The sequence below is a fragment of the Micromys minutus genome (genome assembly GCF_963924665.1).
Source record: "Micromys minutus genome assembly, chromosome: 18".
Taxonomy (NCBI): Eukaryota; Metazoa; Chordata; class Mammalia; order Rodentia; family Muridae; genus Micromys; species Micromys minutus.
In genome coordinates, this window is record NC_137953.1 from 15,375,816 (window position 1) to 15,385,998 (window position 10,183).

Sequence of the window (10,183 nt, forward strand, 5' to 3'; positions counted from 1 at the left end):
GCAGAACAAGTAGTCTGGAGACAATTGAAGAATGTTCATTTCATATTAATTATCCTATTCTTCAAATGAATAATTTTTAAATTAAAAATGACATCAATTTTTAATTTAATTTTTAACATTAGCTATGAATAAATATTACCTCGGTATAAAATTTATTAGGGTCTGAGTTCTTTCATGTAAGAACAAGTACTTTGAGTAATCCTGGTAAATTATGTTATATAAAAGTACAGTTGAGTTACTCAGAACCTTTTACATCAAAAGTTTATTTGACACTGAATAAGTAAGCAATGAAACTGAAGTATATTCATCTTTTTAAATCCCAAGTTTCCTTGTAATTAGGACATGGACAGTACCCAAAAGGTGGCAGCAGAGCCTCAGAGGACTCTACCTACTGTTTCTGCTTTTTATTTCTTTTCCTTGCTAAATAATTAAGTACATTAATACATATATATTACACATAGTGTTAGATTTTATAAAAGCATCTCCCTTTAACATTATTATATCTATACAACATATTTATACCCATCTTGATAACTTTTTAATGTCAAATTTGCACAAGTTAGTATCATCTGAATGGGATAAGACATCAGTGTAAAAATTGGTACCATAAAGCCAGGCTGTGGACAAGCTTATAGTAGATTTCCTTTATTACTGATTGATGGGAAAGAATCCAGTCCATTGTGGGTGGCCAGCTCTTGGTCTTGGACCCCAGTTTTATACCAAATAAAACTGAGAAATTTCCAAGGAATGAAGCAGTTAAACATCCTTCTTTTATGCTCTGGTCAGCTCCTGACACTGGGTTCCTGCCTTGTTCAAGTTCCAGTTTTGACTTTACTCAGTGATAAACTGTCACCTTAACTTTTACACTTGCAATGTAAGCCTAATAAAATTTCCATTCTTTTAAATTAATGTGGTCATGATATTTTATCATAACAATAGTAATCCTAGCTAAGACACATCCCTTACCCTCTCTTTCTTTCTGTTCCATGTTTCCTTTCCCACAGGTTTTCTTCCCTTTTCTGGTTTTTCTGCTACAAGCCTACCACAATTTTGATTTTATTTATATATTGCATTTAAAAGATCTATGATTTATAAAGCAAAGTGTATGTGTAATAGTTTGTTTCTAAGCCATTTGTCTACCCTTGACTCTTTCTTGTGGTTTGTATATCAATCTGAGATTGGAATGAGTCAAACCTGAGTGTTTTACATGAGAAGCAAGCGATCTTAGCCACAGTGATGACTGTCTGTCCCCAAAGAGCCAGTTAGGAGAATCTAGAGCTCCAAGGTGCTTCTTGTGCTTCTTTGTTGCCTTCTCTCCCAGTGATATCTTACTGTCTTTGATGGTATTTTTGGCTTTTTATTTAACCTGGATACTCTCACAACCCTCTGTCCAGGTAATTTACTTTCTTATTTGATGACTACTTTGCATAGGTCCCTAGAGGCAGCCCAGCTGCACATGACTTATAAATCAGGCCTTCACAGTGAGGTTTTAAATGAATCAGTCCAGCCTAAGCATCAAGATGAAGTCACATACACAGGTCTTCGTATTTGTACTGCTCTGGTTGTCTGGTGAGACATTTACTTGGTGCAGACAATGCGATTAGAAAACTCATTTTGGATTCCAAGGATTGTCAGGAAATCTTTGTGTGTATTAGTATATACTCATCCTTTATTTCTAATTTCAGGTGCTGATGGGAACATTGTGATGACCCAGTCTCCCAAATCCTTGTCCACATCAGTAGGAGACAGGGTCACCATGAGCTGCAAGGCCAGTCAGAATGTGGGTAATTATATAGCCTGGTACCAACAGAAACCAGGACAGTCTCCTAAACTGCTTATTTATGCGGCTACCAATCGGTACACTGGAGTCCCTGATCGCTTCACCGGAAGTAGATCTGGGGCAGATTATACTCTGACCATCAGCAGTGTGCAGGCTGAAGACCTGGCAGTTTATTACTGTCAGCACTATTATGAATTTCCTCCCACAGTGCTTCAGCCTCCTACACAAACCTCCTGGAGATTCTAACCAGCTGTTTACATCACACAGCCTGTATACTTCCCCTTCTGTCTGAGAGCTGCTATACCAGGCTAACTGATCCAGAGTAGCCCTGAGCATGCACAGTTCCTCCTTCTGCCTGAGAGCTGACCTTCCTGACTAACTGATACAAAGTTTGGTTGAAAATTTATGAACAGATTGTTTCTATGATCTGTTGAATTGGAAGATCTTTATGGCAAAAGGAAATGAAGACATTTGTGTTTTTTTATTTTTATTTTTATGCTCAAATTTTGCATATCGAACATGGTAAATTTGTTATTCTGTATTTTTGAGTGCAAAATTTCAACATGGATTTTCTTGGCCTAAATTATGAACCTGAAAGCTTATGTTCCCACTGGAGGATAGAGAAGACAACTTGCGTTTTTCTTTTCTCACCTGTGATATGTCTTCCTCACTCTTGAACACTGGCAATTTCTCTTCTTAGTCTAACTTTATTTGCATAGATAAGTTGATTTGCATCCCAAAATACAGAAACATATTGTACATTGTGACAACCATTATCCACCTAGTTTCTCATTTTTGACACAGTCTTTTTCTCCAACTAATGTCCTTCCAACTCCTAGTTTCCTATGTATGTTCATTTGATATACACAGGTGCACACTCACAATCATATGCTGTGTCCACTGAGATTTATACCCACATACACATGCATATACACAGAGATTTATGAGTATATATAAATCTATGATCCAAATATTAGAGAACAAGATTAGGTTTAACTTTTTAACCAACATATCTGTTTTTGCTTTCTATTCCTATTTCACCTGCCCCTGCTGTTTTCTTATCTATTTTCCAAATGTGGACACTCCAATACTTCATTCTGTACTATACTGCACTCATGGTTAACATGATTTTGTTTCTTGAGAATTGAGCTTGTTTTTCTGTCCTATAATAATTAAAGTGTTTGGGATTGGTTGAGGTAAATAGTTTGTATGTCAGTAAAAACAATTTGGTAACCAAGCCCAGACATATGTATTAATTAAATAATAATTGAATAAAATTTTCTTATTCACTTTTGAGACAAAGTATCATTCATTCTGAACCAGGAAGGCAGATTTTTTTATTACCCATTTCAGTCAAGACATTACTCCACTTTCAGTTTATCCTCTCATAGTTCCTCATCCCATTATTCCTCCCCGTGATGCCATAGGATAACCCCCAAGTCCTCCCCACTTCCTTGGGATTTAGGTTTTCTGAGGTTTAGCTGAATCTTCTGTTACTGAATTCACACTAAGCATTCCTCTGCTGTGTGAATTGGGGCTCAGACCAATTAGCATACTTTGTCTGCCTGATGGGTCAGTGTCTGGGAGATCTTAGGCACCTAGAATAGTAGAGAATGCTGGTCTTTCAATGGAGTGCCCTCTTCTTAGTCTTTAAGCCTTTCTGTAATCCAATCACATGGGTCTCTGACTTCAGTTCCTTGGATGGGTGTTAAGTATCTGCTTTTGTCTCATTCATCTTTCTCAGAGGACTGCAATGCTAGTCTTCTGCCTGTAAGCACATCATTGCATCAGTAATAGTTTTAGGCTTTGGGGCCTCCTCTTGAGATGGATCCCATATTTGGGTTGTCACTTGGACCTCCTTTCCCTCAGTCTCATCTCCATTTTTGTCCTTATAGTTCTTTTAGACAGGAACAATTCTAGGTCAGAGGTTTGAATGTGAGATGACAATTCCATTGCTCCATTTCAGGTGGTGGGCTTGTTGCTTTGGGTGCAGTACATTTCCTGAGAAGCCTTTAGGCTGTGGGGTCTTCAGAGGGGCAGATAAGTCTCTGATCTTCCCTGGCATAAGGCAGAGGCTAAAAAGAGAGTGGAGTTTCAGCAGAGGCCATAGGTCCAGCATCTTCTGAGCTTCTCAGGGTCCTCAGCTGCTGTGGATTTGTGGAAAGGGCCCTTACATGTTGCCCTATGTACCACAGATATCCTGTGAGGCCTTTAGAATGTGCAGACTTTAGAGAGGCAGATAAGCTACTGATCTGCCCTGTGTGAAATGAGATATACTTAAATTCATATTATTATGAATAGGGCATCAATGAACATCAGTTTGGTAATATTTATATTTAATGATAATTTACATTTGCTCATGAATAAATATACCCACTGATGGAGCAGTTGAAATATATGGTAGCTCTATCTTTTTTGGAGGTCTGTCCATACTGTAGACCTTAATTTCCATATCAGGTTACAGTTTCTTCAGCAGCATATACAGCTTACTCTTTCAATTAATTATCTATCATTTCTAGCCATTTTCATTATTTTTTATTAATTATTCAGGTTAAGTGAGTTTTATGTTTTTGATGTAGTTTCCATAATTATTAAAAATGAGAAGAATCAGTGATCTACAAAAGATCATCTGGAAGTCACCAATCATCTTATGAGTCACACAGATCATTGACACTTGAGATTTTTCTTTTTTAAATGTATAATGATGTTTATTCATGTAGAAGAAATTGTGTTAATGAACATTCTTCTACTCTGTATTTCGCTAATGGGGAAAATATACGTCACCTTAATACTTTGCCCTCATGAAGCTATGTTTCCCATAGAACACAGAACTTTGCTGTGTTTTGATATCTATTGTTTTTTCTCTAACATGAGTTCAGATTCAGGCAGTTTTCTAGGATGGAAATTGTCCTATCTAAGCAAGGTTTTTTTTTTTTTTTTTTTTTTTTTTTTTTTTTTTTTTTTTTAACTGTCGTACTCTATGAGACTGTTTGCCGTATACACAGTAACCATAACACCATAAGCCTCCATGCTGCTGGTTTTGAGCATGAAACATATATGTCCCTTGGCCTATTGCCACTGATCCTGTCTAGAATGCTAAAGTTTACTTTAAAGAAATCCTAAATCAGTGGGTGTGTCCAATGTCCTGGCTCAATATACAACCCGTGTCAATAAGTGTATGTACGTGGTGGTTTTGTTTTGCATAGTCAAAATATCCAAGTATTTTGAAATTTAATGCAAGGTCTGTATGCAGCGAAAGGTCTTTCTCAGAGTATTTTATTGTTTTGTATTTGTAATGACTACCAGAGCATATGTTCCTGTTTTGTTTGTTTTCTGCTTTGTGTGTGTGTGTGTGTGTGTGTGTGTGTGTGTGTTCTTTCACAAATGCAATACTCAGGCTCCATTTTATATGATGGCTAAGAAAAACTCCATTTTTTGCTAGGAACCAATTTTAACTTTGCAAACAATAAGGTTCTAGCAATTATGAAGCTTTGTCCCCTTGCCACATTTGTAAGACTGCTAGTGAATGAGGGCTTGCTGATAGAAAGAGACTACATACTCGTTAAAGAAAAAAAGTTAAAAAGATGTCATTTCAGTTCTTACGACTTATACTCCAAACACAATGCCATCCATGGCTGTCTAAGAAACACCAGCACAACCTAAACCACATGTTGACCCTGGTACTCATAGTGGGACAGTTCAGTACCCCATTCTTACAACAGACAAGTCATTTTGTTCATTTTGTTTAACTACTATTAAACAAAGAAATACTTGATGAAAGAGATATCTACAGAACATTTCACAAAAACACAAACGAATATACCTTCCCTACACCTCATGGTACTTTCTACAAAATTGATCACATATGCAGAAATAAATCAAATCTCCACAGATACAAGAAATTGAAATAATTCCGTGAACCTATCAGACTTCCATATAGTATATTTAGATATCAACTCCAACAGAAACAATAGAAAGCTTACAAACTTATGCAAACCAACACCTGATATAAAAACTACTAATTGGATTCTTCACATACAGTAAAGAGCACACAAATTCAAGAGACACCAACATTTTTACTTATGCAATCAAGAATGACAGGTTATATGTGAGATAAAATAAGAATTTTTGATTATTCTGTCAAAAGCCTGTGCATATTTGTTCAAAATCAGAATTTTATACTATCTTTATGGTGTTATTAGGTCATTTCTGAACGTCTTAACATAATGACTGATTCTTTTCTTGCAGAAAGACCCTTGCATATAGACTGCTGAATCTATACCTAATAACTAAGAATTAATTTTGTTAATCATACAATTACAACAGGTCAACGGAAGTAGAAATTATCCGTTATATATTATTTATATTGTCATACAGATTTGTCTAGTACACTAGCTTAAGGAAATGAAGAAATTGACTTGTTGCTCACAGGAAATGTTTTACTAGCCTCAAAATTTCCCAAAAAACATTCTACTACTGAGGACGGTTTAAAGAAAATAATATTAACGCCTGGGTCACAAGGCAAAAATAATAAAAGATGTCCTATGCATTTTTTAAAACCAGACTCAAATACCTGCTGTTAGTAACCTTGGAGGTAGCAAGAGATGGTATCCTGCAGATGGACATTTTTCATTTTCCAGAATTTGAACAAGGATGGTATATACACCATAACAGCCGAACAATCTCAGGGTTTCAATGGGTAACTGCTCTAAGTTCTGAAATTTCTGAATATGTAATTATATATTTATTGGAAATAATGACAATTATGGGGATTTCTGCACAAATTAAAATTGATAAAACCCCTGCATATGTATCCAATAAAGTGAAACAATTATTCACTAATTATAATATAAAGCATGTTCCTACTATATGACTTAATTCCACAGGAGAAGAAATTATAGAAAGTGCCAATCATCCCTTAAAAGTGATACTTATTAATTTTCTAAATGTTGGTGAATTAGGAAAAATAGCAGCAGATACACTAAATTATCAAGAAAAAAGAAATCTGGTGAACTAGGCCAACTATATACTTTAAAAATATCTTGACATAGAATGGAAATCTGCAATAGTTATACGTCAGGGCCATGGTTAGGCTTATGTATGTACCAGATAAAAATATGTTTATTAAGAAAACTTGTAATAAATCAGATCTGATCAGAGAAAACCACTTATTACCCAAGAAAAGAATGTCTTCACAAAGCAAAAAGCCCATAAATCTCACAGAGTGTTTCAGGTACTGATTTCTTCAAAAGTGAATGTAAATCAACTTCAAATGGAGTACCCAAGGGGTTGATCTCCCACAGACTTGTATAGAGGTAGAGTGGACAATAGAGTTATTTATTCTCAATAGTTGGCCAGATGTTTAATCAGTTTATACAGCCAAATAGGCTTCTAAAGTGAATGCTAAGAATAACACCACTCAACCTGCTCAAAAATAAGAATTATGAAGCAGTATGTGGCCCTATCATTAAATATAACAGCAATAGTAGTTTTCCTCTAAGAGCCCTATGACCTCCACAGCTAAGCTCTCTAGACCAGGTTTTCCATTCCAGGCATTCCCATCAATATTGTATAATTTCAGATGAGGAGAGGAAAAATAACTTAATTGTTCATCTGGATCACAAAGTAAGAGCCTTTAATTTTTTCCTCTTTGTGTGTCAATACAACACGGACTAAAATGTATTCAATGAAAACATGAATTTATTGTGAGCACTGCCTCACAATTTCTCATTATACTTTGTATTAACCTCAAACTTACTGATAGACTTTCTAAACTTGACACAGTTTAACATTGGCCTCTACAGATTGTTTATCTTTTACACATGGATTATCCCAAGCCGTGCTCAATTCAGACCTGGTGTCCTTCATAAAATGTCGGGTCCTACATATGGGAAAAGGGCCCTCTCTGGTCTTTGTATGTTCAAATGTGTTTTCTCAGTCATGCTCTGAAGTAGCTGCTTCTGAAGAAAACAACCTCCCCACCTTTTAGTTGCTTTCCAAACCAGATGAGTTACTCTTTGTTTTCTTTTATTCTTCTTTAATTTTGTCTCGATGAAAATTATAAGAGTTCTCTCATCTTCGGAGTTTTCAGCTACTTTGAGAATGAAAATTATAAAATATAGAAAATAGGAGGTGAAGTTGTTTATTTCAATTGAACGATAACATATATGAATGTTAATGGAATTATACGAAAAAAAGACAGAAATATTTACAAACGCACACACGTGTCCTTGTGTGTGCATGTGTGTATACATATATATAATGTACATATACATACATATTTTTATGCATATGTGATATTATCCATTTGTGTTATTGTGAAGTATAGGATTTTTAACAGATGTTCTCCACCAACATGAAATCTTTCCTCTACCTCTGGAATGATCAGATTATAGTCACCCATCTCCAAGGTGAGCAGATGTGTGATAGCTGACACCATAATATAAATCAATTTAAGACCCCTACTGGGATTTGTGAGAATATATCAGGGAGAGGAATAAAAATTCTATGAATATTGTTACTTATCAGCCATTATGCCAATAAAACTCAACTAGATTGTAAGTTTCTATAGCTTACAGCCCTGTCTACCTAAGATACACTGTGGAAATCTAGATGCAATTTTGATTGCATAAATTGCAACATACTCTAACATCCCTTGTAACAAACATTATTTCTCCTCATTACCTCTAGGAGGAGCTATCAAATGTCTGTTTCTTTAAGGGGAGTCTAATGAGTAGCAGAGGTTGTTCAGCGAACTGGTTAAACTAGAGATTCTTACTGCCCCAAAGATGTTACCATCAAATGCATTATTACTCATGTCTAAAGGGAGTTCTAGCAATAAGCCATTTAACTTGATAGCCCCAACATCAAGGAAAGAAGATACATGTAGCTGCTTGTAGTAATAATGCTAATTACATTCTCCAAAAAAAGTGTTTACACAAGTGTGTCTGAAGATAACTTCCAAGAACGCACCCAGAGTTGGCTTTGATTGGTAAATAAAGATGCCAGCAGCTAATATCTGGGGAGGACAGACAGAACTGACAAATTATAATTCTCAGATTTTGGACTCAGAGGAGAGGAAGAAGAGATATCCCATGGTTTTGGAGAGGGTGGAGAGAGGAGGGACAGAGCCCATCATGGGATAGAGAAGCAGGAAGAGTACACTTGGGTCTGAACCAATTGATCATGGCCCAGAGAGCACCACAAATGCTCTGAAGCAGCCAATATCAAACATGGTTGTTAGTAAGTAGTAACTCAGAATTATCAGCAGGAGGTAGATTCTTGCAGCAAGGAGGCTATACAGTATATTGTGTTGCTTAAGGCAAATAAAATATAAAGACAATGTGAGTGTTTTTCATTAGGGAACATACACCACTGAGGTGGGTAGAAACACCATGGTGGGATTCATTAACAAGAATTAATACTAAAGATGTCATCCTCCATGTAGGGAAAGAACTAAGTTTTAAATATTAATTGGACATCTATAATGGAAACAGAAAACACATATATTTTTACAGTGCACAGAATTTATTTTTATTATTTTTAATTCCTTACTGGTTGATTTTTTTTAAAAAAATTGGTAAATTTTAAAGGCATTTTGGCATAACATTATATGAATAAATTTGTCAGTACTTATAGGTTTGATAGAATGCATAGAAATCCCACTAGTTACCATAAGCATGAAGTACATGTAGGACAGATAGTAACATGGAAACAGATTTCTTGTTGGGTATAAATTGAGCATAATGATCTGAGAAAACACATTTCTTGAATATTAGAGGTTGGGTTGAACTGGTTTCTTAGCTGTGAGCTTAAGGTGGGGATGTTGACAGTTTCTGCTGGGAGAGGAAGCCTGAATACCATGGGGATGGAAAGGTTGATGATAATTTAAAAAATTACTTTTTTTACAAGCAACCAGATCACTTGAACTTGAGAATTCTGGGATTTTATTGGGGGAAGAGTCTTAGACATAAAATCCATGTTTTCTGAATCCCAGAATCCTGTGGATTTAATTGAATGCACCTAGACATATTGTGTAAACCATATGTATGGAAAAAGGTTTAATGAAAAGCTATCAAACCTTTCTGATGTATAAAGTATAAAGTTAGTGAACATTGAGATCATGTGACAACTTGTTAGACACTGACGGGAATTGTTGCTCACCTGGTATATTGTTTAGTTGGAGATTGGGAAATAGTTTGTACATTAATTAATTTTTTTCTTTTTCTTTTTTTTTTAAATTTAAATTTATTTATTTTATCTTACAACTTCATTTAAAAAAGGGGGAAATATGTACAGATTTTTAAAAGCATTTTGTCTTCACAGTATATAACTTTTTTTGTCAGTACTTAATTCTTTTAGAGGTTTGATAGTGTGCATTGATTTTTTTTTTATTTTTTTAAA

The 10,183-nt window shown here is 35.3% G+C and overlaps 1 gene segment (V, D, J or C); it reads left to right on the top strand.

Moving 5' to 3' along the window:
- The first annotated feature begins 1,594 nt into the window (after positions 1 to 1,594).
- On the top strand, positions 1,595 to 2,026 carry LOC308432392 (immunoglobulin kappa variable 4-1-like). The segment is given in 1 exon: positions 1,595 to 2,026.
- The last annotated feature ends 8,157 nt before the right edge of the window (positions 2,027 to 10,183 follow it).